The sequence below is a fragment of the Panthera tigris genome, chromosome D4 (genome assembly GCF_018350195.1).
Source record: "Panthera tigris isolate Pti1 chromosome D4, P.tigris_Pti1_mat1.1, whole genome shotgun sequence".
Lineage (NCBI taxonomy): Eukaryota > Metazoa > Chordata > Mammalia > Carnivora > Felidae > Panthera > Panthera tigris.
The window spans coordinates 5,120,459-5,147,172 of record NC_056672.1 but is presented as its reverse complement, the minus strand read 5'-3'; the positions used below and the strand labels follow the sequence as shown (position 1 = coordinate 5,147,172).

At 42.4% G+C, this 26,714-nt stretch overlaps 1 protein-coding gene across 1 annotated transcript in view; it reads right to left on the bottom strand.

Moving 5' to 3' along the window:
* The window catches only part of LOC102954982 (contactin-associated protein-like 3), a 194,794-nt gene that overhangs the window by 162,147 nt on the left and 5,933 nt on the right, over positions 1–26,714 (bottom strand). Inside the window, exon 2 of the mRNA XM_042964400.1 lies at positions 308–418. The gene's annotated coding sequence lies outside the window, so the exon portion shown is untranslated. The remainder of the gene's footprint in view (positions 1–307; positions 419–26,714) is intronic.

Genomic DNA, 26,714 nt, shown 5'->3' with positions numbered 1-26,714 from the left:
CTAAAACTAAAAAGGCATGATAAAATAGGAAATAGTCTAGAGCCTCCAATAATTCCCTTCTGATCTGAACCTCATTTACGATCATTTGCTGGCAACCGACAGGGAAGAGAGATGTCAAAACAAACAAAAGAGATTAATACTAAAGAAGAAGGAAGCTAGCAAAATGATAACATGTTGAACCTGCTTCCTCATTTTCATTAAACTGCGATACAATTACTTTTTGAACCGCAAGAATGAATATTAACGAAGAATAATTATTCTGAGGCAGAATCATGATGGATTAGCAACAAGACGGCATCAGACTCACCATCTCTGCGATTAAGACTTGCAAACCCAGGGCCGTGGCTGCTGGACAGCTCCGAGGAGCTGCTGAAGGACGCTCGAGGCAAGGTGGATGCCAGTGGGGCGTCACAGCTATCTGTGCGGAAAATACCAAGTTCAGGTTAACCCACTGCTCGAGGCTGTTCTGTCTTCTTCTCTCCTTCCCTCTCTTCTTCCCTCCCACCCTTGCTCCTGTCCTTCCTTCTTTCTTTTCTTTTTAGTTGACAGGCTAAGAAAATGCGAGAACCTGCAGCAAACATCAGTCTCAAGCAGAAACGTGTTAGTAAATGTACAACCACGGTCTCTTAAAGCAAATAAAAGCCCTGATTGGAAACCTTGGCCATTTTCCGTGGTGTAAAGATTCCCATCGTGGCCACTTCGAAGCTGTCAACGTGGCATCATCAATCATGGAATTGGAAAGAAGTTCACACATGTCACGTCATTAGATAGTATTTCCACCATATGCAAATACAAGATACAGAAACAACATCCAGCGCACAGATAATAAATAGAAAAAGGCCATGAAATTAAGTAATTAAGTTGTGTGTTTGGAAAATTTACCTTTGTTTTTAACATGATTTACTTAATTGTAACTTCCTATCATTTCATCTTTAATGACGGCTGTATTTTGACAGCTGACTTACAAAATTCATGAGAAGTTAGTGATTGGCTCTTGCCAGCTGCTAAAAGTTGGCTCCAGCCCACTGCCCCTCAATAGGGAACTATTAGAAGAATTTCCTTTAAAATCAAAAAGAAGATTTTAATAGGCATCACCACTTCTGTTGAAAGCTTCTCTGAAAGGCCTATCAGTACATAAGAGAACATTTAAAAATTAAAAGCACAGAATTGGGAAAAAACAAAAAAAAAGGAACTGTCATCACTTCCAGATGATATGATTGTGCAGGTAGAAAATCCAAAAGCAACTGACTAGCTTAATAGCCCAATATCCCACACCGATTTCATTTTAAACTCAATCTAGGGTTAGAAAATAAATTAACCAGAATACCAAATAATAACAAAACACATAAAGTATCTAAGAATGAATCTTCCAAAACTGAAAAACATTTATGGGGATTATTATAACAACTGTATTGAAAGACATTACATAAAATACAGACTCCAGTCGTCGCCAACAGGAAGACAGTATTTTTAAAGGATCAGTCGTCCCCAGGTTGATCTAAAGATTCATTAGAAGTCCAATGAAAAGCCTAAGAGGGCTTTTCAGACACACTGAATCAAGGAACCCTGCCTGACCTGGTTCATAACATGGAATACAAATAGGATTTAAGAAGCCTATAAAGACAAATAGAAAACAAAAAACAAAAACGACACCTTCATTTTCATTAACCTCTAGCTAAAATTCAGCATTTTCTTTAATCATGAATACAGGCAAATCACAATGTTTTCAGTAGTGCCCACAAATTTGTTACCATCCTAAATTACAGATATTTTTATGGCAGTCATTGTTGTCATGGCTATCTAGAAATATTATTTATGATTCTCATTACTTCAAAATAGCGGTATTCAACTCACCACCGGATTTTGTTATTTAATGTGCTAATAACTAAGGAGACTTATTATATTACAACTTCTAATTTATTGATATCAGCATTTCACTATAATTAGCTTTCTTCCCAATCATATATATATATATATATATACATATACATATATACATATATATGTATGTATATATATATATATATATATATATATATATATATATACAGACAGACACACATATATGGGTGTGCACACTGGAAGTACAAAGCTGTTGAGTTATTACTGGGGCATCATTAATATTTCAGAAAATTCCAGAGGAGGGGGGTTGTCTACAGTTCACAGTCAACAGTGCTAACTTGAGTGTTAGCCTAGAACTTTCTCAGGGGATGCCAGCACGTTGAGCAGACCAGGCCCGCCTTATTCTGCCTGTATTCTTATTCTGTAAAGAGGTCCCGGGGGGACCACTACCTTGAAGGTTGAGAGCAAGACAGGATTATTTCCATTAACGCCCGTCTTGGGAAGCCTGCTCTTTTCCCAGCCTTGGCCGCCACACAGATTCTTTTGAGAGTCTTTCCCGATGCTACCCCGTCAGCCCCCTCCACTCACACCACTGTGATCTCACTACTTACAGTCTCCCCTTAAGCTGGAAACCTAATGAGAACTTAGCATAGATTTTGGAGCCAGACTTGGGTGGGGCTGGCATTGGCCAGGCTGCCTACTCTTCCGGTGGCACTCACCCTTTCCTAAGCCTCAGTTTTCTCATCAGTTCAATGGGAATAACTGTGCAGATAGCGCATAATTATACCATGGGGAGTCAACTCCCCCAGCAGTACAGCAAGGAGTCACGTAACTGTCAATGGCGAGTCACACACTACGAAGACCGCTATGAGCGTTAAAAGTATTTGCTTTTATCATTCTAACTATCATAAAACAAGTCAACGCTTCGTAAGTTCCTTCAAAATATTCTAGAAGGACACTTTCGTGTATACGTGGAAGGCAATGTTCAAAGTTCCAAACCATATTGTCATTTTTTTATTCTTTCCTCAAAGAAGACATAAGAAGCTTGGTCTTTAAAAAAACAAAAAAAAGTAATAGCTTTTGTGATGTAATCCTTCCTTTGGAATAACAATTTATAGGATTTATTTTAAAACTGTCTTTATTTAGTCTAACTCAGAGGCTTCTAAAGACGGTGTTCCAATTTACTCCAACATAGTAAATCTTGAGAATATGTGTGGTCTAAAACAAGGTGGTCACATCCTATGAGGCACCTGGAGAGGAGCGGCTGTGGATTTGGACAGTGTTTTCCAAGCATTCGGTGTGTTTCTCACTGAATCACATCCACGCAAGGTAAAGGCTCAGGAGTCATCCCAAACCTCCAGTAACTGCTGTTTTCAATCTGAAATGTCTCTATTTTCTACTAAGATTCCTGGAGCAAAAAAAATGTCAAGACCCAATTTCATTTTCTTTTTCTGGCATCATGAAAAGACATTCGAATCCCACTAAATGAATATCATTCTTATGAATAATCTGAGGAATACTATTTCTGTCCAAAAAAATAGAGGATCCCTGAAACGTTTCAAAGCTACAAGAATTATTCACAAATTATGGTTTTTAACAAGTGAAATGGCAAAACAACTTTAAAGAACCACAACTTATCACTTAGGGGGAGAAGCAACTCGAGTACAAATAATGAGCTTATGAGAATTAACATACGAAAATAGAGAATATTACAGTTAAAGAAGCTAAAGTAATTTTATTTCCCTTCATAATAACCACTCATATTCATAAGAAGGATTCTATGCAATAATCTTAATTTTGAAATGCATTCATCCGTCAGGGGTCCAAATGTACTCAAGGTTACGTTCTCCGAGAAGCTTAAGGACTCTAACAGAAAGGCGATGATCCATTGTCATGTGTTTTAGAGGAAAAAAAATAAACACGCCACAATTGTTCATTATTTATGTATGACTCAGATCAGAGTGCTAGGGACATCCTTGTGTGCATTCTGATATAATAAATTCATATTTATGGAATGCTCAAACCTGGTCTCAGCAGTTGTCCCTATCACAATGCCGTTTTAATCAAAAGCCTATTGTTTGTCTCACCAACAGAACAGCCTCAGACTGAAATTATAAAACAATATTTCAGCTTCCGTTTTTCAAACTCGTATCTTTTTTTTTTTTTCCAGATGAAATCTTAGAAATCTGGAACTTCCCGCAACTGGGGAACATAGCCAATCTGAGTGTGAAGAGTGGGGGAGGGGCAGAGAGAGAGGGAGACACAGAATCCCAAGCAGGTTCCAGGCTCTGAGCTGTCAGCACAGAGCCCGCCACGGGGCTCGAACTCACAAGCCTTGAGATCATGACCTGGAGCCGAAGTCGGATGATTAACCGACTGAGCCCCCCAGGCGCCCCAGATGCATTACCTTTTGGACAAGATTAACAATTCCCCAACACAGAAAATTCATGTTTGCTGGCTGCTTGTTTTTCGGACTTGAACATATCATAACGGACTCTAGTCCCTGGAATGGACGAGAGAACAAGTCACAAAGTCCCCTGGAGCTGGACTTCTGGCCCTACTTGCCCTTCCCAAGTGGGCAGCTTGAATCAAGGCCCAGATGCACACAATGACACGCCCCTTGGCCACTGGACCAGCAAGAACATTTGGACTCAGTAGAGCCTGGTGATACCTGGGAACCTCTGTCAAGAGGACTAAGACCCGGAGCCGGTCTGTCACTCCAATATCTACCATTCCTGGTGGCCCATCAAGGCCTCTGAGAACTTTGTGAACATCTAGGGCCACCTTCCTGCCCTTCCCAAGGTATGTGCTTACAGAGTCCCAATCCATGCAGAGTCCCAATCCATGTCTTCACTACTTTGGACCACAGTTCTGAACTTGGCCAAATGTTCTGGGGCATGGGCCCGTTTCCAACCTTCAGAGGCATACACCGTGGACAGGAGGTAATGACCCCCCAGAATCTGTAGGACATTCCAAGTTTGTAAGCATGGCGTACAGGATGCTCTAGTGACCCCTGAATAATTCTCCACCCCATCTCACCCACCCCTACCCTCACGTGCCCCTGAAAACGTGTGCTGCTGTGTGCTCAGGCCTGCAACCACCCCATGTGGGTCTCTACTTGGCAATAGCAACTGGACATTCCATGAGCTTGGACAACTGCACCAGTCTGTGCTGGTTACCTGCATGACCCTCGTGGCCCGGCCTGTTAGAAACTCAGGTGGAGAAAAGCAGAGGTGATTTCCGATTTCTCGTCTGCTCTAGTAAGTTACACATCCCAATAACAGAATAGAGTTGGATCGCTGGGAGAACAAAGTCAGAAAGGGCCCATTATTCCAAGTTCCTGGCTACTTTATTTAATAATTTCACACCTGCAGAGGGTGGACACCTGTCCATTAGTACAGTCCAAAGTGAAGCACTTTTGTTTTTACTTCTAGGCTTCCTCTCTTATCGTAACGTATGTCATGAATTATCTCAAAGATTTGGTTTATGTTCACTGTATTGAATCACAGCTGTTGAATGAATACATCGAGATCCAGATGTTGCCTATGAAATTACTCCTCAGCACTGAAGGATTCGCTGTTTATTGTACATCAAATAGTAACACTACAAACACAACTTGCCGTTAATTTTAGTGATGCGATATAGCAAATTAATATCCATTAACTGCACCTACTATTAGGTATAAATGTGAAATAATCATTGTTCTTACGATTAAATTATACCTCATGTTCCCTCCAGCTGACTGAATTCATACTGGTAGTGTTTCCTCTTCTAGATCAATGCATTTGTAAAATGCCTTACATGTTTCTGAGAAAATTTTAAATTACAAAATAGTATATTCCAAATTCTGAAATCCAAATGGTAGGTAAGATGTAGCTGGGCAGATATTTGTTAATAAAAGGAGCTTCCAGGGGGGCGAAGGTGGGCTCAGTAGGTTAAGCTTCCGACTTCGGCTCAGGTCATGATCTCACACGTTGTGAGTTCGAGCCCCACGTCGGGCTCTGAGCTGACAGCTCAGAGCCTGGAACCTGCTTCCAATTCTGTGTCTCCCTCTCTCTCTGCCCCTCCCCCACGCATGCTCTGTTTCTCAAAAATGAATAAATGTTAAAAATTTTTTTTTAAAAAGAAGCTTTCTGCCTACTGATCTGACTTTAAACTTCCAGAAAATCTGTAACTCAAATATACAAAATCAACTTTGAAAAAGTCTTCTTGTTAGAACACAAATCAATAAAATTAAAAATAGGAAATCAGTGGAGAAAATTAACAAAACCAAAAGTTGGCTCTTTGAAAAGACAGTAAAAGATTCTAGCCAAGCTGGCTTAAAAAAGAGAAAGAGAGAAGACAAAAATTATCAGTATCAGAAATGAAAGACAGAACATCACTACAGATCCCATGGACATTAAATGGCTAATAAAGAAGTAATACGGACAACTCTTTGCCCACAAATTTGATAATCTAGATATGTGAGGGTTGATGGGGGGTGGGAGGGAGGGGAGGGGAGGTGATGGGTATTGAAGAGTGTGTCTTTTGGGATGAGCACTGGGTGTTGTATGGAAACAAATTTGATAATAAATTTCATATATTAAAAAAATAAAAAGAAAACAAAATAAAAAAAAAGATAATCTAGACGATATGGACTCCTTACAAGATATAATCTGCCAAATTCACACAAGAAGGAAGACAATCTGTATGGGCCTATATCTATCAGAGAATTTGAAGCTATAATTAATAACCTTCCAAAGCAGAAAGTACCAGGTCTAAATGGCTTCAGTGGTAAATTCTACCAAACATTTAAGGAAGAAATTTTATCAATTCTCTACAAATTCTTTCAGAAGACAGAAGCAGAGGGAATACTTTCTAATGCATTTTATGACAACTGAATTACCATGGTACCAAAGCCAATCATTGATTTTACAAGAAAAGAAACCTATAGACCAATATCTCTCATAAATATAGATGCAAAATCCTCAACAAAACATTAGCAAACTGAATCCAACAATGTATAAAGAGAATTCTATACCATGAACAGGTGGAATTTATCCCAGGTATACAAGACTGATTCAACAACATTCAAAAAGCAATTAATCTAACCCACCACATCAACAAGCTAAACAAGAAAAATCAGTCATTTAAACAGGTGCACAAAAAAAATATTTGACAAAATCCAACACCTATTCATAGTAAAAACTCTTAAACTAGGAACAGAGGGGAACTTCCTCAACTTGAAAAAGGATATCTACAAAAAACCTACTGTGAAATCATACTTGAAGGTGACAAACTTAAAACTTTCCCACTAAGATCAGTAATGAGACAAGGACGTCCCATTCTTTTTCACAATCCTACCGGAAGTCTTAACTGATGCAATGAAACAAGAAGAGGAAATAAAAGGGATACAGATCGGGAAGAAAGAAATCTGTCGTCGTTCACAAATGACACGATCATCTATGTAGAAAATTCCGAAGAACTGACAAAAAAAAAACAACCCTGAAACTAATAAGCCAAGAGGACATAAAGTTAACACACAAAAATCAAATAGTTTCCTATATACCATTAATGAAAAAGTTGAATTTAAAATAAAAACACACCATTTACATTAATGCCCGCCCAAAATTATGGAATACTTGGGCATAAATCTAACAAAATATGTACAAGATGTATATGAGAAGAACTATAAACACGGATGCATAAAATCAAAAAAAAAGACTAAATAAATGGAGAGATATTCCATACTCCAGAATAGGAAGACTCAATACTGTTAGGATGTCAGTTCTTCCAATTTGGTCTATCAACCAAGGCAGTCTCGATCAAAATCCCAGCGGGTTATTTTGTGACTATCAACAAACCGGATTCTAAAGTTTACATGGAGAGAAAAAACAACCCAGAATAGCCAACACAATGTTAAAGTTGGAGGACTGACACCACTCGGCTTCAAGACTTACTACAAAGCCACGGCGATCAAGATGATGCGTTATTGGCAAAAGAACTTGACAAACAGATCAGTGGAACAGAACAGAGCCCAGAAGCAGACCCACACAATACAGCCGCCTTATCTTTCAAAGGAGAAAAAGGCAACACAATGGAGAAAAGGCAGTCTTTTCTTTGTTTTTTTTTTTTGAAAGAATTAGATTAGCACTTTATTTTTTTATATTAAATATAATTTATGGTCAAACTGGTTTCCATACAACACCCGGTGCTCATCCCAACAGCTGCCCTCCTGAATGCCTATACACCCCCCACCAACCCTCAGTTTGTTCTCAGTATTTAAGAGTCTCTTATGCTTTGCCTCCTTCCCTCTCTGTAACTTTTTCCTCCTTCCCCTCCCCCATGGTCTTCTGTTAAGTTTCAGAATCCACACATGAGTGAAAAAATATGGTATCTGTCTTTCTCTGCCTGGCTTATTTCACTCAGCATAATGCCCTCCAGTTCTATCCACGTTGCTACAAATGGCCAGATTTCATTCTTTCTCATTCCCAAGTAGTATTCGATTCTCTATATAAACCACATCTTCTTTTTCCATTCGTCAATTGATGGACATTTAGGCTCTTTCCATAATTTGGCTATTGTTGAAAGTGCTGCTCTAAACATTGGGGTACAAGTGCCCCTATGCATCAGCACTCCTGTATCCCTTGGGTCAATTCCTAGCAGTGCTATTGCTGGGTCATAGGGTAGATCTATTTTTAATTTTTTGAGGAAACTCCACACTGTTTTCCAGAGTGGCTGCACCTGTTTGCATTCCCACCAACAGTGCAAGAGGGTTCCCGTTTCTCCACACCCGTTCCAGCATCTACAGTCTCCTGATTTGTTCATTTAAGCCACTCTGACTAGCATGAGGTGGTATTTGAAAAAGATACATCTGACAAAGAACTGTTGTCCAAAATATAAAAAAAAAAAAAAAAACTCTTAAACTCAACAATTAAAAACAAAAACAAAAACAAAAAAACTCCATCTCAAAAATGGTCCAACGACTTCCAGGCACCTCCATAAAGAAGATACGCAGATGTCAGATAAACATATAACAAGAGCCTCAACACGATATGTCATCAGGGAAAATGGAAATTAAAACAATGAGATACCAACACGCACCCATCAGAATGGCCAACACCTGGAACACTGCCAACAGAAAATGCTGGCGAGGGCGTAGACCAAGAGGAACTCTCATCCACTGCCGGTGGGAATGCAAAATGGCAGTCTTCTTGGAAGGACAATTTGGCACGTTCTTACAAAACTAAATATACTCCCGCCATGCATCCCAACAAGTGTACTCCTTGGTATTTGCCCAAACGAGTTGAAAACTTAATGTCCACACAAAAACACGCACACGTGATTTATAGCAGCTTGATTCGCTGATTGCCAAAACTTGGAAGCGAACGCAGTATCCTTCAGTAGGTAAATGGATAAAACAAACAAACAACCTGTGGGTGCCACAACCAGGTAATGGAGTATTTTCAGCAATAAAGAGAAATGAGCTGTCAAGCCATGAAAAAACATGGAGGAACCTTAAATGCCTATTTCTAAGTGAAAGAAGCCAGCATCAAGACGCTACATCCAGGTTGACTTCAACTCGACGACATTTTGGAGGAAGCAAAATTATGGAGACGGGAAAGAGGTCAGCAGTTGTCAGTGTTCAGCAAGTGGTCACCGGATTTTGTGTGACATAGCGATGAGGGGGTATGTGACATTACACATTTGGCAAACGCTACAGAATACACACCAAGAGTGAACCCGAACTTGGGTGAACTTTAGGTGGTAATGATGTACCAACCCCAGAGCATCAGTTTGAATAAATGAACCCCTCTGATAGCGGCTGTCGATAACGAGGGCGGCTGTGCATGTGCGGGGGGTAAGGGGGAGATACGGGAAATCTCTGTACCTTCTGCTTAATTTTGCTGTGAACAGAAAACTGCTCTAAAAACTAGTGTCCATTAGACAACGAAGGCTTTCTTTGTATCAACAGCTGAGAATTCACTTAAGAATCAAGGCTATGATTCAAATAACTTCCCTGAAGAGGGACATAAACGCTTCATCTTTACACTGATTTTGTTCCAGCTCTATGCCAAGAAGGCCCTTTGTGAAATTTAGCTCTGGCACTTGGCCCGGCAACTGAAAGGATCAAGTCTATTCCTTCCTGGCTTTAAAAGCACGCACCGCCGCGTGAGTTCTGAACCTCAGAGGAATCACAGCTCTGGAGAGAGAACTTTTCAGTTTCCTCCCCGATTTCCCTGCTTCCGCACCCTAAAGGAGCCGAGAATTTGGATCCGTTTGAAAGGCAAAATTTTAACAATCCCAATTATTATCCACCAAAGCCCCTGAAAACTGACATTCAGCAAAAGGCACCAATGACAACTGTGGTTCTAAAAATTACACCTGGTGCCATTTTCATGAATCACCCCGTTCTCGTACGGGGTCAGCAGGTTTTGTAGAGAACCGGTATTTGTCTTTATTTCCTCAGCTTCCAGCACCGTGCCTGCCACGTGGCAGGCACCTGGTCAACGCGTGCTGAATTAAATCGGCCACGAGTTGGAGAAACACTTTCTTATTTAAAAAAAATTTTTTTAATCTTTATTTATTTTTGAGAGAGAGACAAAGCATAAGCAGGGGAAGGGCAGAGAAAGAGGGAGACACAGAATACAAGGCAGGTTGCAGGCTCCAAGCCGTCAGCACAGAGCCCGACGCGGGGCTCGAACTCCCGAACCACGAGATCAGGACCTGAACTGAAGCCGGACACTTAACCCACCGAGCCACCCAGGCGTCCTGAGAAAAACTTTCTTGAGTCTCCGTATCTAAGCCCTGGTTCCTCTCCGACGCATACTGAGCTTGCAACACTGAGGCAGCCAAATTCGTCCTGAGAGACAGGGCATGCGTTTCCGTGCGGGGTGTGGGACAGGCGTGTCACAGAGGGACGCAGGCAAACACGAGGAGGGGAGAGGGGTCCCCACCAGCCTGTGGAGATAGCGCAGGAAGGATTCGTTGCAGGAGACATTCTAGCTCCTGCTTAGACACAGCGTGTCAGTGAGAGTCAGTAACTCGCCACACTCAGGTATCTTTCAGGAAGAAATTCCGTCCCTGAATTGTAAGAAAGTGACATCTCTTGATGGGTCAAGATCATATAATTTTGTGCAATACAATTCGGGCGGGGCGGGGGAACGGGCAGAGCAATTAGTCTCTTGTACACTGATGCCCACGAGACCTTTCTTCATACGTGAAATTACGTGGCTCCCCGACAGGACCCCCAGAGACACAGAGGTGCTCTGGCTACAAGGTGGCAGGGGTCCCACACGGCGCTTGCCGGGGCTTCTCCCAGACCCCAGGCAGGACCCGCTAATCCCTTACACATCAGTGAGCAAGTCACCAAACTAGAACACCAGTGAAAAGCACCCGGGACATTTTAAAAATTGGCATTCTCAGGGGCACGTGGGGGGCTCAACCGCTTGAGCATCCAACTCTTGATGTCGGCTCAGGTCATGGTCTCATGGTTCATGAGTTCGAGCCCCACATCGGGCTCTGCACCAACAGCGTGGACCCTGCTTGGAATTCTCTCTCCCTTCTCCCTCTGTCCCACCCTCACCCCTGCTTTCTCTCTCTCCAAAAATAAATAAGTAAACTTAAAAAATAAAAATAAAACATTGGGCCACCTGGGTGGCTCAGTCGCTTAAGCGTCCAACTTTGGCTCAGGTCACGATCTCGAGGTTCACGAGTTCGAGCCCCGTGTTGGCCTCCGTGCTGACAGCTCGGAGCCTGGAGCCTGCTCGGGATTCTGTGTCTCCTTCTCTCTCTCTCTGCCCCTTCCCCGTTTGTGCTTTGCGTGTGTGTGTGTGTGTGTCTCTCTCTCTCAAAAATATTTAAAAACAAGTAAGTAAATAAATAAAATACAATAACAAAAATAAAAAATAAAAAAAACGGGCATTCCCCACGCCCCACCCCGGGAAACTCTGATGTAGTGAGTTTTGAGCCCCACCAAAGCAGGGTATTTCAGATACAACCGATGGTATTTGTGTCCTCAAGGCAGACACAAATCCTCCTCTGCTCTTCAGAGGAGGAAACACACCATCTCTGCTGTGCAAGAAAGCCTCCCTTGCAGGGATGGCGTCTCCACGTGGCCACCTGTTTGCCCGTGAGCGGCCCTGGCATCCGTGTCCTGTTCGGCGGGTAGCATTTGAACCAGGATTGGCGAGCGGGCAGCACAGAAGACACCGTTTCAAAAGTCTGAAACCCTATCGAGCTACTGCCCGGAAAGACGCACGAGAGAAACAAAGCTGTAGGCTCGTGTGGGCATTGATTTTGCCCTAAATGTTTAGGTTGAAAAGATTTTAGCTTGCCCACAGCTCATTAGCTAGAGAACCAACTGCTCGCACGTCAATCTGAAACAGCCGGGTCAAGGGGCAGAGTCTGACCCCCACAAACTATCCTCACCTTGTTAAAATGGTCACAGGGCAATCCGGGGTGCCTCGATTCTCAATATTCTTAATATTTCTGTTTGTGCATTCCTCCCGTGAATTACCAAAGCATTGTAATTGTCACAAGATCACACAGCTTCATTCTATAAATGCTGCTTCTAGAGGAACTGCCTCCTGGAGCAAATGCATAATAAACATTTCTTGAGTGAGGAGTGATTTCTTTTGAAACGCTGGGCAAACTTTGTAAAGTTTCTCAATTTTCTCCACTGAACATTGGAAGCACAAGTTTTTTAAATTTTTTAATGTTTATTTTTGAGAGAGACAGAGAGTGAGCAGGGGAGGGGCAGAGAGAGAGGGAGACACAGAATCCGAAGCAGGCTCCAGGCTCCGAGCTGTCAGCGCAGAGCCCGATGCGGGGCTCGAACCCATGAACCGTGAGATCATGACCTGAGCCGAAGTCAGACACTCAACTGACTGAGCCACCCAGGCGCCCCCAAAATTATTTAATTCCCAGAGACTACATGATTGTAAAACAATTGAAAACTTTTGCATGAGTTTTTTAAAAACTTAACAAAATGTAACCAAAAAATCCTAAAAACGTGCTATCATATTTGACCCATAAATATTGTAACAAATAGTTGGATTTTTAGGACAAGACTTAGGTTACATGAGAACTTTTTATACTATCTTGGAAAGAATATTTGGTGTTTGGGCATTTTCACTGCAAAGGATTTAAAACAATACAAACAAAATAACTAACATATTCCCAAGCTAAAGACTCACTGCTTTATAAGAATGAGAAACAGAATACACGCCATTGTAAAGAAATACGTATTTCCTGGGATGCCCGGGTGGCGACCGACTTCGGCTCAGGTCACGGTTCGTGAGTTCGAGCCCCGCATCAGGCTCTGTGCTGACAGCTCAGAGCCTGGAGCCTGCTTGGGACTCTGCGTCTCCCTCTCTTTCTGCCCCTTCCCTGCTCGTGTTCTGTCTCTCTGTCTCTGAAAAATAAACAAACATTAAATAAACAAGTAAGTATGTATTTTGTGCTTGAAATAACTGGGAAGTTCAAAATGCTGGTGTGACCTCAGGTAAAAGTCTGGTCACAAGCTTTGTTTTGTAATTTGGATACACTTGCCTTTTCTTTCTTTTTTTTTTTTTTTTTTAATTTTTTTTAACGTTTATTTATTTTTGAGACAGAGAGAGACAGAGCATGAACGGGGGAGGGTCAGAGAGAGAGGGAGACACAGAATCTGAAACAGGCTCCAGGCTCTGAGCGGTCAGCACAGAGCCCGATGCGGGGCTCGAAATCACAGACCGTGAGATCATGACCTGAGCCGAAGTCGGACGCTTAACCGACTGAGCCACCCAGGTGCCCCTACACTTGCCTTTTCTACCTATCCTCCCTCCTTCCCTCCTGTGCTCCTTCCTCGGCTTCCTCCTCCCTTCTTCTTTCCCCTCAGAGACTTAACAAAGGACAGTTGTTCAAAAGGGGTTTGCAGGTGATGGACGGAAGCACGGTCAATGCATCCCAAGCACGGGTGTTTGTACATCATTCCTCCACAAAATACCGTTTCTCCCGTTTTGTTGGGGGGGCAGGGGGCAGGGAGCACAGGACAGTAATTTCTTTGCAGAGTTCCAAGAACGTATACAAAATATATGGGGGGGAGGGGGGAGAGAGAAAGGTTTTGATATTATGGAATTAGATGCGGTATGGAATTCAGACGATAACTTAAAGTTTTAATACAATTCACTCACTGTTAAATATTTTGTGGTTTAAATCTACCGAGGTTCTAGTATATTACAGCATTGCTGTTTAATGTAATGTTTACCCAGAAATTATTTAAATGTAAATAGTAACAGTTCGCTGGAAACTTGGGTCTCTGCCAAAAAAATTTCCATAAAACAATCATTTGCTTTAATTGTTCATGTTTATTCAAAACTAGAGGCCACTGCTGTTACACGAGTGGAAAATCCAATCATTTTTAGGGAGCACGCATGCGCGTGTGTGTTGAGTGCACGTACATACCCATAAAACTGAGATTACTACCGAATAAAGCACTACATTCTCAGATATCTCATTAGATACACTTATAAACATAATATATCTACTTGGTGTTATTTTCACAGGGTGCAACTAAACATTTCTTTAAAAAATGTACCCAAAGAGGGTGGGTTTTTCTACTAACCTTCCAGGCTGTGCTGATACATATATAGCACTCGTGTCAAAAAGGAGGGGAAATGTTTTAATTCAGGAGCAAGTAGAAATTTAAAATTCACAGCATGCGCTGAATTATACCATGTATAGACACTGCCTTCTCTTTTATAAACCTGACTCTTCTCTCTGCACCATGTATAAAGCATTATATAAAACCACACAACCTAAAATTAGTTTATACAAGACACAAATCTGCTAACCCTCAGGGAACTCCAGATTTTAACAGCCAAATGCATGATAAAATCTAATATTTTGTTCTCTTCTAAAAGATGAGACACAGCTCAAGACTTCAATCACCCACAGAAAAATGTCCCAGTAACTTATCAAATGACCAATTGTCATTTTTACAATTGTCACTGAAACTCTGCCAGCAGTGCATAAGGAAAGGAGATTAGGGGCACCTGGGGGGCTCAGCCGGTTAAGCGTCCAACTTCAGCTCAGGTCATGATCTCACGGTTCAGGAGTTTGAGCCTCGCATCGGGCTCTGTGCTGACAGCTCAGGACCTGCTTGGGATTCTCTCTCCCTCTCTGCCCCTCCCCCGGCGCTCGCGCTCTCTCTCTCTCTCTCTCTCTCTCTCTCAAATTAAATAACTAAACTTTGAAAAGAAAAGGAAAAGAGATTAGATGAAACCCTCCACACACTTAAATGACCCCACTCACCCATTCTCAAGCATAAACACATTTCCTTTGTTTAATGAAGAATACTCTCGATATCAGATAAGAGACAAATGAATGAATAAAAGCATAGGATCGTAGCAAAACGCGAAGCAGAAAACACGACTTTTTCCTAAAGAGGCACATCGGCTTCGTGACGTTGAACAGCATGTGCAGTATCACATTTAATTCATTTTCCACTGATTATCCTTTATTTTAATGCAATACTTACTTTTTGAACAACATCCAGGGCTAAATTTTACTTATTTCCCAAAGACTATTAGTAAGAGTTTACTCTCCCTTGTCATGCTCCCCACTCATGTCTTACGGCGTTTTACGTAACAGTTCGACCGAAAATTTCTAGCATAAAAGTTATTTTCCCTCCTAGCTTATATTTCTCTCGGCCCTTCCTTTGGTTCCTGATTACTGCTCCACAGCAAGCAAACTGTCATTCCCTTATAGCAAATCAGTTCACATCATTCTCTTCGGTGGCCAAACCTGGGACCGTGTTTCCCTGTTTTTCTACTTCCACTATTTTCATTTGACAATTTCCACTGTTGTCCTCCATTTATCTAACTCAGCACCACATGGGCTTCTGTAATCGAGAAGCATTATTTCTTTTCCATTTTAGGAAATTTTCGTTTACTTTTATGTTAACAACACCTTGAAATCGGTCAAAATTGGCTTTTTGGTCAAATAAAAAAGTAAATATTTTATATGTAGTTGGAACTGTGAATAATACTGTCTGATGTAATACAAGCCCATAAAAATAAAAACTGGAATTACTTTATTCAAATCTCTAAATTTTTTTAATGTTTATTTATTTTTGAGAGAGAGAGAAACAGAGAGTGTGTGCACGCATGCACATGAGCAGGGGAGGGGCAGAGAGGGAGGGAGACACAGAATCCGAAGCAGGCTCCAGGCTCCGAGCTGTCAGCACAGAGCCCCCGCATGGGGCTCAAACTCAAAAACCGCAAGATCATGAGCTGAGCTGAAGTCAGATGCTTAACTGACTGAGCCACCCAGGCGTCCCTCAAATCTCTATATCCTTATCACTTTGGTATATTTTACTTTATGCACTTAATTTGTCTATTGTATCCAAAGCTTTTCTTTCTTCCCCCTCTCTTCTTGCTTTCTAGTGAATAGATTGAAATTTCCCCCTGGACTTATTCTATTTTTTTTTTATTACATTGGTTTGGAATGTATACTCCCCATTACTATTCTTCTCATGGGCCTCCTTAAAATTTTACACTGCATTCTGGTTGACAATTTAACCAAGTCTAAAATTAAACAGATTTTAATTCCTTCCACAAAACAATGCAAGGAGCACAGCACGCTCTGTGTGATCACCCCTTTCCGTGTTTCTTTTCAGTTCCTCACATCAATCTACCTTGTCTTCTCTCTTTGCATTCCACCAACTTTCATTCCACACCAATGCCATACATACAGCCTTATTACTGCTCAAATGTGTGATCAGATTTGCACACCAACTACTAGATTCTCACCTCTCATAACTGCCCTCTGTAATCATTTCCTTTCTTGCTAAACTTATCCATCAACATCTCTTTTTTTAAGTTTTATTCATTTATTTTGAGACAGAGAGAGGGCGAGGGAGGAGAACACAAGCAGGGGAGAAGTGAAAAGAGAAGGGGAGAGAGAATCCCAAGCAGGCTCTGTGCTGTGAGCAACGAGCACAGAGCCCAACACGGGGCTGAACCCACGAACCGTGAGATCATGACCCGAGTCAAAACCAAGAGCGGGATGCTCAACTGACAGACCCACCCAGGGATTTTGAGAGACTACCTGAATCTAAAAGATTGGTGACTTTGCAATTCTGGGAAATTTCTTTTTTTTTTTTTAATTTTTTTCATGTTTATTTATTTTTGGGAGACAGAGAGAGAGAGAGAGTGCACAAGCAGGGAAGGGACAGAGCGAGAGGGAGACAGAGAATCCAAAGCAGGCTCCGGGTTATCAGTGCAAACTCCAACATGGTGCTTGAACTCACAAACCGTGAGATCATGACCTGAGCCAAAGTCAGATGCTCAACCAACTGAGCCACCCGGGCGTCCCTATTCTGGGAAATTTCTATATATTACCTCTTAAGTGTTTCTTCTTCCCACATTTCCTCCTTCTAGAACTTCTATCAGACACAGAGATCTTGTCACGCTCTTCACCCTGCCCCTTGGTCTGGCTTTCGTACTTCCTGCCTCTCAGTCTCCCTGTGGCGCATTCTCGTTATTTATTCCACATCTGTCTTCTAATTTGCTGAGTCTCTCTCCACCTGTGTCTAATCTGCCATGTCAGCAGTCACTGAATTCTTTATCCCAGGGTATCCATTTTTAGCTTCTCGACACTGTTCTTTTACACTTCTGCTATTCATCTTATTCTTTCCCTTCTTCCCATCTTTTATTTCTTTACACATACACAACAAACTGTCGTTCTAAATTGACTTCCATATCTACATTTTTATCTGATTGGGCAGTTTCTTATTTCTTCTGATTCTCCCTCATGGTTGTTTGTTTCTTTTATGTGTTTTATGTTTCTGTTTTTACTGCAAGCATTGTGTTTCCTGGAAATGGATCCATGAGCCTAGACGACTGCAGAAGTAAAACACATTCAACAGGAAGACAAGACATGAGGAGACAGAGCTAGAAGCAGAAGGAGAGGGCGTGAAAGCCGTGGTGAAAGAAAACCAGTGCCGTGAGGTGGCTGTAGTTCAGGGTCAGCTAAAGGAGCGGATGAAAGCAATGAGTAAAGAGAAGGGACCTTTCAAGGACTGTGGGTGTGTGCGTGTATGTGTGTGTGTGTGATGTGAAAACACATAGGAAAGTTTTACTGAGGAGAATAAGATCATCAGGTAAGCAATCTTTAGAAAGATTACTCTGGCGATAGGATGCAATGGACTAGAAGGAGGTAAGTTGGTGACAGGGGAATCGTGGAGACAATTACAGTATACAAATTCCGGAGAAATGGAGGGTTTGAACAAGTCTGGGCTTGGATAACTGAAGAAAAGGGAACAGGAACAAACTAAAGAGACAGAGCTAAACCTAAGCTTTCAGAATCAAGCAGTAATGCTCCCTCTCCAGGGATCCACACCAGCGTCTTCATATCCGTTTTAACTGAGACCGCATCTCAAAGCATAGGCAAATATGTGGCGTGAGACTCACACTCATCTAACAATCATAAAGGCTGAACAATCCAAGCCGATGCCAGATACTATCTATCCTCGAAGACTTCAGCAAAAATAGCCAGACAACAGGCAGTACAAGTTTCAGGGACATGTTATCTTGATCTGGGGAACCCTTCCCGGCTAAGGGAAAAATATATACGATTGAAAGAAGTTAAAGATTAAAATTGTTAATGACAAGTTAACAGAGAGCTAAATCTAAGGAACTTCATTATTTACAGAGATGTGATAATACAGAAAGCCGAAACATATCAGTGTTCTGTAGGAGTTTCCGTGGCCTTTATTTTAACATTCTTAGGAGGTAACATTATCTTAATCTTGATTATAATGACATGTTGGACAATGGAAATACCCATTACAAATGTTTTTCTTAAAATATTGCTTATCTCATTATTCCACCCAGGATCATGGAATAGAGTCACATTTCAGCAAGAACAATAATAATGGCCAAAATTTCCTCAGGATTTGCTATGTTCCAGACATTATTTACAGAAATAATTAATGTAATCTTCCTAGCAACTCTATGAGGCAGGTCACTATCATTAATTATATTTTTTAGAGATGAATAAACTGAGACACACAGAGGGTAAGTAAATTACCCAAGACCACACAAAGGACATTAACTTACCAAAGCAGAATTCCCATCCAGGCATCCCGATCAAAACTACCCCACCCCTCATTATAGAACCATCTCAACAGGTGCAGAGAAAGCATTTGACAAAATTCAACATCTGTTCATGATAAAAACTCTCAACAAAGTGGGTTTAGAGAGAACATACCTCAACATAACAAGGCCATACATGAAAAACCCACAGCTAACACCATACTCAATTGTGAAAAACTGAGTGTTTCCACTAAGATCAGAAACAAAACAAGGATGCCGGCGATCACCACTTTTATTCAACATGGTACCAGAAGTGCTAGCCATAGGAATCAAAGAAAAAAAAGGCATCCGAATTGGGGTGGAAAAAGTGAAACTGGCACTATTTGCAGATGGCATGGATACTACAGATGGAAAACCCTAAAGACTGCATTAAAAAAAACTATTAGAACTAATACATTAATTCAATAAAGTTGCAGGATACAAAATCCAAATACAAAAATGTTGCATTTTTTATACACAAATAACAAAGTAGCAGATATAAAAATTAAGAAAATAATTCCATTTACAAGTGTACCAAAAGGAATAAAATACCTACAAATAAACTTAACAAAGGAGGTGAAAGTCCTGTGCTCTGAAAACTATAAACACTGATGAATGAAACTGAAGATGACACACACAAGAAATAGAAAGATATCCCATGTTCATGGACGGGAAGAATTAATATTGTTAAAACGTCATATATCCAAAACAATCTACCAAATCAATGAAATCCCAGGCAAAATGCCAAGAGTATTTTTCACAGAACTAGAATAATTCTAGAGTTTATACAGAACCACAAGAGACCCTGAATAGCCAAAGAAATCTTGAAAAAGAAGAAAAAGCCAGAAGCATCGTAATCCATTTCAAGATATAGTACAAAGCTATAACAACCAAAACAGTATGGTACTGGCAAAAAACAGACACATAGGCCAATATACTACAGAGCCAGATATAAACCCATGATTATGATCAATTAATCTACCACAAAGGAGGCAAGAATATACAGTGGGGAAGAGAGTCTCCTCAATAAATGGCGCTAGGAAAACTGGACGGCTACGTGCAAAAGAATGAAACTGGACCACTTGCTTACACTATATACAAAAATAAACTCAAAATGAATCAAAGACCTAAATGTGAGGCCTGAAACCATAAAACTCCAAGAAGAAAACGTAAGCAGTAATCTCTTGGACATCAACCTTAGAAACATTTTTCTATAATTTTTTATGTTTATTTTATTTATTCTGAGACAGAGAGAGAGCACACACAGGAGGGGCAGAGAGCGAGTGAGAGAGAGAGAATCCCAAGCAGGCTCCACACTGTCACCACGGAGCCTGATGCGGGGCTCGAACCCACAAACTGTGAAATCACGCCCTAAGCTGAAATCACAACCCAGATGCTTAACCGACTGAGCCACCCAGGCACCACAGAAACATTTTTCTAGATACGTCTTCTGAGTCAAGGGAAATAAAAGCATAAAATTTGTTACCCTAAAACAAAAAGCCTTTGCACAACAAAGGAAACCATCAACAAAATGAAAAGGCAACGTTCTGAATGAAAGAGAATATTTGCAAACACCTGGTAAGGGCTCAATATCCAAAACACATAAAGAATTTATGCAACTCAACACCAAATAAATAAATAAGTAATCTGATGCAAAATGGGCACAGGACCTGAACTGACATTTCTCCAAAGAAGACATCCAGATGGCCACGGACCCACGAAATGAGATGCTCAACATCACTCTTATTTGGAAAAATGCACACCAAAACCTTACACCTGTCGGAATGGCCAAACCCAAAAAGACAAGAAATAAACAAGCGTTGGTGAGGCTGTGGAGAAAAAGGAACCCTCGTGCACTGCTGGTGGGAACGTAAATTGGTGCATCCACTGCGGAAGCAGTATGGAGGTTCCTCAAAGAAAAATTAAAAACAGAAATACCATACGATCCAGTAATTCCATCACTGGGTATTTACTCGAAGAAAAATAAAATACTAACTCAAAACAATATATGTACCCCCCCATGTATATAGCAGCATTATTTACAATAGCCAAGATATGGAAGCAACCCTAGTGTCCATCAATAGATAAATTAATGTATAAAGGAGATGTGGTATGCTTGTGTGTGCATAACGTACATATACAAAGGAATATTACTCATCCATAAAAAAGAATGAGATCTTGGGGCGCCTGGGTGGCTCAGTCAGTTGAGAGTCCAACTTCGGCTCAGGTCACGATCTCGCAGTTCATGGGTTTGAGCCCTGCGTCGGGCTCTGTGCTGACAGCTCAGAGACTGGAGCCTGGTTCAGATTCTGTGTCTTCCTCTCTCTCTAGCCCTTCCTCCCTCTCTCTCTCTCTCTCTCTCTCTCAAAAATAAACATTAAAAAATTTTTAAAAAAAAAAATGAGATCTTGCCATTTGTGACAACACGGACGCACCTAGGAGGCATTATGCCAAGTGAAATAAGTCAGACAAAAAAAGACAAATGCCATATGATTTCGTTTATATGTGGAATATAAAAAAAAAAAGAACAACAACAAAAAAAGTAGAAAGAGACCCATAAATGCAAAGAACATGGGGCGCCTGGATGGCGCAGTCGGTTAAGCGTCCGACTTCAGCCAGGTCACGATCTCGCGGTCCGTGAGTTCGAGCCCCGCGTCAGGCTCTGGGCTGATGGCTCAGAGCCTGGAGCCTGCTTCCGATTCTGTGTCTCCCTCTCTCTCTGCCCCTCCCCCGTTCATGTTCTGTCTCTCTCTGTCCCAAAAATAAATAAAAAAAAAAAAAAAAAAAAAAAACGTTGAAAAAAAAAAGAACAAATCGGTGGTTGCCAGCGGGGAGGACAAAATGAACGAAGGGAAGTGGACGGTGTAGGCTTCCAGGGATGGAATGAATTAGTCATGAGCTGAAAGGTACAGCCCGGGGGGTGGTCAGTGGTCTTGTGACAGTGTTGTACAGTGACAGACAGGCGCCCTGCTTCGAGCGAGCCTGGCGCAAGGTACGGAGTTATCCAATGACCACGCCGTGTGCCCGAAACTACCGTAACGCTGTGTGTTAGCTATACTTCAAATGACCTCTCCCTCTCACCTGTCTGAAAGCGTGGCCCATGACTTTAAAGCATTTGTTGGATTTTATCGTTTTATGCTACTTGAAAGAAGCCTGCTGGAATCATCTTCGTTTATACACCTCCACGGTGCCCCGCTCCGTAATTCTGAAGATGAAATTAGAAACGATGTTTGTCTGGAAGTAGAGATGATAATTACATGTCGTCATGCCCTTGAGCTAGCCAGTCATAAGAATGGCCGATAACAGCAGGTTTTGTTGGCAGTAAGGACCATCCAAGAATAGACTCAGAAATCCCCCCAGCCCAGACCAGGCAGGGGTATCAAGTCTGAAGGCACACCGGGAGCTTCCTCTCGGCGCGACAGGTTACTGGACACAGAGTCCGCGGCCACCACGCCAGAGACAGCTGTGACTCAAATGAATTCAGCCTCCCGGCTGCCAAGGAGAGAACTGGACACCCACACTGAGGTGCAACGGCCATCTGTCTGCCCCGATGCACCACCAGCCTTTCCCACCGGGATTAAATGCCGCTTCGCTTATCTAGTTGATAAACCAGGCTTCTGGAGAACTCCAGGTACACGTTGCTGAAACACCTGTTTCAGACCCCAACTACGGAGCCCGGCTCACACTTGATCTAGGATCTCCCTAGAAACAGACATCTTGTCTAACGGCCCCTGCCCAGGGGCCTCCTCTTTCCTGCTCACCGGTCCTGGGTAGCGCCCCTGACACCTGGCCTGTTCAGTGCTCCCTCGGGGGCTCCCAGCATTTTGTTTCTTTTTTAATATGAAATGTATTGTCCGATTGGTTTCCCTACAACACCCAGTGCTCATCCCAACAGGTGCCCTCCTCAATCCCAGCGGTTTTTATAACATGCACCATGCCTCTCATCAAAGCCTCGGGGCAGAAATTATGTCATGCGTTTTGCTACCGAAAGAAAATGAAACATTGAAAATCAGCCAGTGGATCTTTCCACGGACAAATGGTGAGCTTGGGGATACTAACGTGAAAATTAATTTTTTATTAGGCTACCTGCAAAATGATTATAAAATACACAGGAGTATTCTCCATGATTTCACCATATACTTTCAAACTAGCGTATTTTCAATATACTAATTTCTTCTCTCTTTTTTTGGTAAATACTTACAGAGCACCATCAGCAGAACTGTAGGGACAAAGAAATGTGATTCTGTTCTCAGGAAGTTTAAAATCTAATGAAGGAGGCATACACGTAACCAGCCATCTGTTGTATGAAGCAGATAAGAGCCCCAAAGCCAATGCTTTCATAATAGATGTTAAACTAATTACCTAAATGGATGGTGCATTTCACTTTCTCATCAAGAGATGCAGGCAAAGCACCCGGTCAAGGACCAAGTCCCGGTCACTTCTTGGCCCCACCCCTGGTCAGTCAGGAGGCCACCCCCTCCTGTCACAGTCCCCGGGGAAGAACGGTTACCCAACTCAGAAGAGACAACGCAAGTCAGGTCTGGGGATTTTGCTGGCATTTTGGGAAAGAGAATCATTCACCTTTGTACTTACCCTGCAGCCCCCTGTCTCCGAACTACCCCTGTTCCCTCAAGCAGTCCCTGCTTGCTTGGAGTTTGGAACAAGGGAATGAACAAATAAATAAGTGCTCACTGCTTCAGAGCGATAAGGGCCACAGTCCAAATAGGGGAAGGCATTCCCTCTAACAGCGCTGCCCAGACAGCTCGACCTTGGCCATGGAGCTGCCACACAGAATGCTGCCTGAGCCTCCGGCCAACGTGGGAAGCCGGAGCCGAAAGAGGAAGAGAGGCCAGCCCTCGTGGCACAGTGTCACCAAGTGTCTCCAACTTGCCTGAAATGAAATGATGTGCACCGACTATTCCCGTTTTGGTTTAAGTCCATTGGATTTTGTCTTCTGTTCACTTGTAACTGAAAGATGCTTGCCAATACCTAATCCTGACACCCCCCGCCCCGTTTCTTTCTAGTCGACGTACAAAATCCAACAACCACTGAGTCCTAAAAAGTGTTCCTGGGCACATGCAACCTTCTCCTCCTCACTGCCACCCTCCCCCTCAGTGCTGATCCCATGGGCAGCAGCGAAGGCAGAGGGACACCTCTTGGGACAGCCCAGTCCACCCAAGTCAACCCAGGGAGACATTTGGCCTCACAGCCCAGTCTTCCTCTGTCCAAGACAATGGAGGAGGAAGGTGCTCCTGGAGGCTCCTGGAGTGGGGGTGTGGGGGACCGGGGGGGGGCTGCCCAGCCTCATCCTGGAGAACAGAGTCACGATTAACAACATCGGTGTCTTTTTCATGTTAAAGCAAACACTAGCCCTCCACTCCCTCCTGCCTCACTTTAAAACAATATTCACGAGGGAAAGGATCTTTTTTCCAGGCAAATGTGCAACCTGTCCTCCAACAAATGAGTCTCATCGCTTACAAGGAGAACGAGTAAAATCGATCATCAGCAGTGATGTAAATTTGTCAAAGACCAGGTTTTCGGGTTTACTAAAGCAGATCAGAAGCTCATCATGACAAAGAATAATAAACTCTTACGATCAAAATTTTATTCTTATGATCCAGAAAACCAACATCGTGCTTTCTTAGCCTTGCACTGTAAGTCAGAAGGGATCATCTGCCTTTCCCTAACAGGGAACAGACTTTGGTATCTGTCGACTCTCCTGGGTTCTATGTCTGCAAAATTTATTTTCAGAAATGTTCGTGATTCTTTAAGAAAGCCTAATTTTGGTGTTTGCTCCCCTAAACTCCCTGAAATACACCTTAAACTCTACCAACCTACCCTCCTTGAGCCCTCCAATTTTTTTTTTTAACTCTTAGCACTGCCTACACATTCCACATCATAGAAAAGGATGTGCTTGAGAATGTCAAGGCTCACGGGGAATCAACTCAACAAGAAGTCTAAGAATCACATCACAGACTGGCTAGCTTGCCTGATGACAGTACACAGCTATTTATTTTTTCTCTTCATGTTGTAATACCGTTAATGTCGCAATGCTCTTATTCTCAAGTTTTATTTTTTTTATCTTTTTAATGTTTATTTATTTTTGAGAGAGAAAGACAGGAAGAGCATGAGCAGGGGAGGGGCAGAGAGAGGGAGATACAGAATCCAAAGCAGGCTCCAGGCTCTGAGCCGTCAGCAGAGTCCCACATGGGGCTCGAACTCACAAACCATGAGATCACGACCTAAGCCTAAGTCGGATGCTTAAACGACTGAGCCACCCAGGCGCCTCCATCATTCTCAAGTTTTAGACATCAAAAACATGGCAAATGTAAAGCTACACAATAAATCCTTAATCTTGATAATCTCAAAACATTTGAACAGATGTCTACAGACATGTATTATTTTTCTTAAATCTGCCAAATCTGAGACATTAAAATCGATCACAGTTCTTTAAATATTTTCTTCCAGGGGCGCCTGGGTGGTGCAATCAGTTGAGCGTCCGACTCCAGCTCAGGTCATGATCTCACGGTTCGTGGGTTCGAGCCCCACGTCGGGCTCTGCGCTGACAGCTCAGTGCCTGGAGCCTGTTTCAGATTCTGTGTCTCCCTCTCTCTCTCCCCCTCCCCCACTTGTGCTCTGTCTCTCTCTCTCAAAAATAAATAAACATTTAGAAAATACATATATTTTCTTCCATAATAGTGGTTTTGATGAAAATGACTTTCTTTGATCTGAATCAAATTATTGCATTATTTTCTAATGCTAAAATTAGAATTTTATTAGAATGCTAAAATTTCTAATGCTAAAATGCTAGAAATTCGTGTATCTACTGGCCTTTAAATCCAAACCCTACCAGCGCTTCCTTGGTAAACTCTTCCCAGGGACCAGAACAGGGTAGGGGCTGCGAGATGGGGACGGCTGTGTACCAGCTCCAGGGGACCCAGCACCCGTGAGATCAACGGGGACAGGGCGGATGTCGTATTTCTTAATTGCTCACACACTCAGAAATCCAAACCGGAGAATATCCATTTTACACAGTAGCTGGTAAGAAATGACTCCATCCTGCATACCTGGACCTCGGGACACACACACACACACACACACACACACACACACACACACAGCGGTCACCCCACCACCCCTGCCGTCGGTTCCCCACTCCCAGAAACAGTGTGCTTAGCTTAACTTTATCAAGCTCTCTGGTTGCCTGGGGATTTATAGATGTTAAAATTTTTAAAAACACACACACACACACACACACACACATTAATTAGAACCATGAGTCCTGAAGGCAGCGCCTCAGTTAATGTCGCAGGGCAACCGGTCACTCCTGCTGTCATGCAAGCTTGTAATTTCCCCGCTTGTTCGCAAGCTCCGAGAAATCTTCGGCTGGGTCCTGAACACCCCGAGCAATGGATGGGAATGACGGGGGCACGTGGGACATTAGATCTCAGCCACAGCGCCTGAGGTTACAGGACCACTACAGATTCCAGCAAGGTTGTCCGGCCACATCCCCCCCCCAACCCCTAGCGGTGGCCCCGCGAACACTGGGCATGGGAATCCCTCCTCCGTGGACAACCACCACGCGGATTCGCTGATGGGACCCCCAGTGGGGGAGTATCGGAAAGCCACATCTCAATAAAACTCAGGAAGACATGAATTTGAGTATGTGGCGCACTATTTACCACATCCCCTGAAAGGATGCGTTCAAAAATATTATGTTTGCCGGTTAAAAAAGCAAACTCTTCTCGTGTTTCTCTCTCTGAGTTAGAGGTAGCA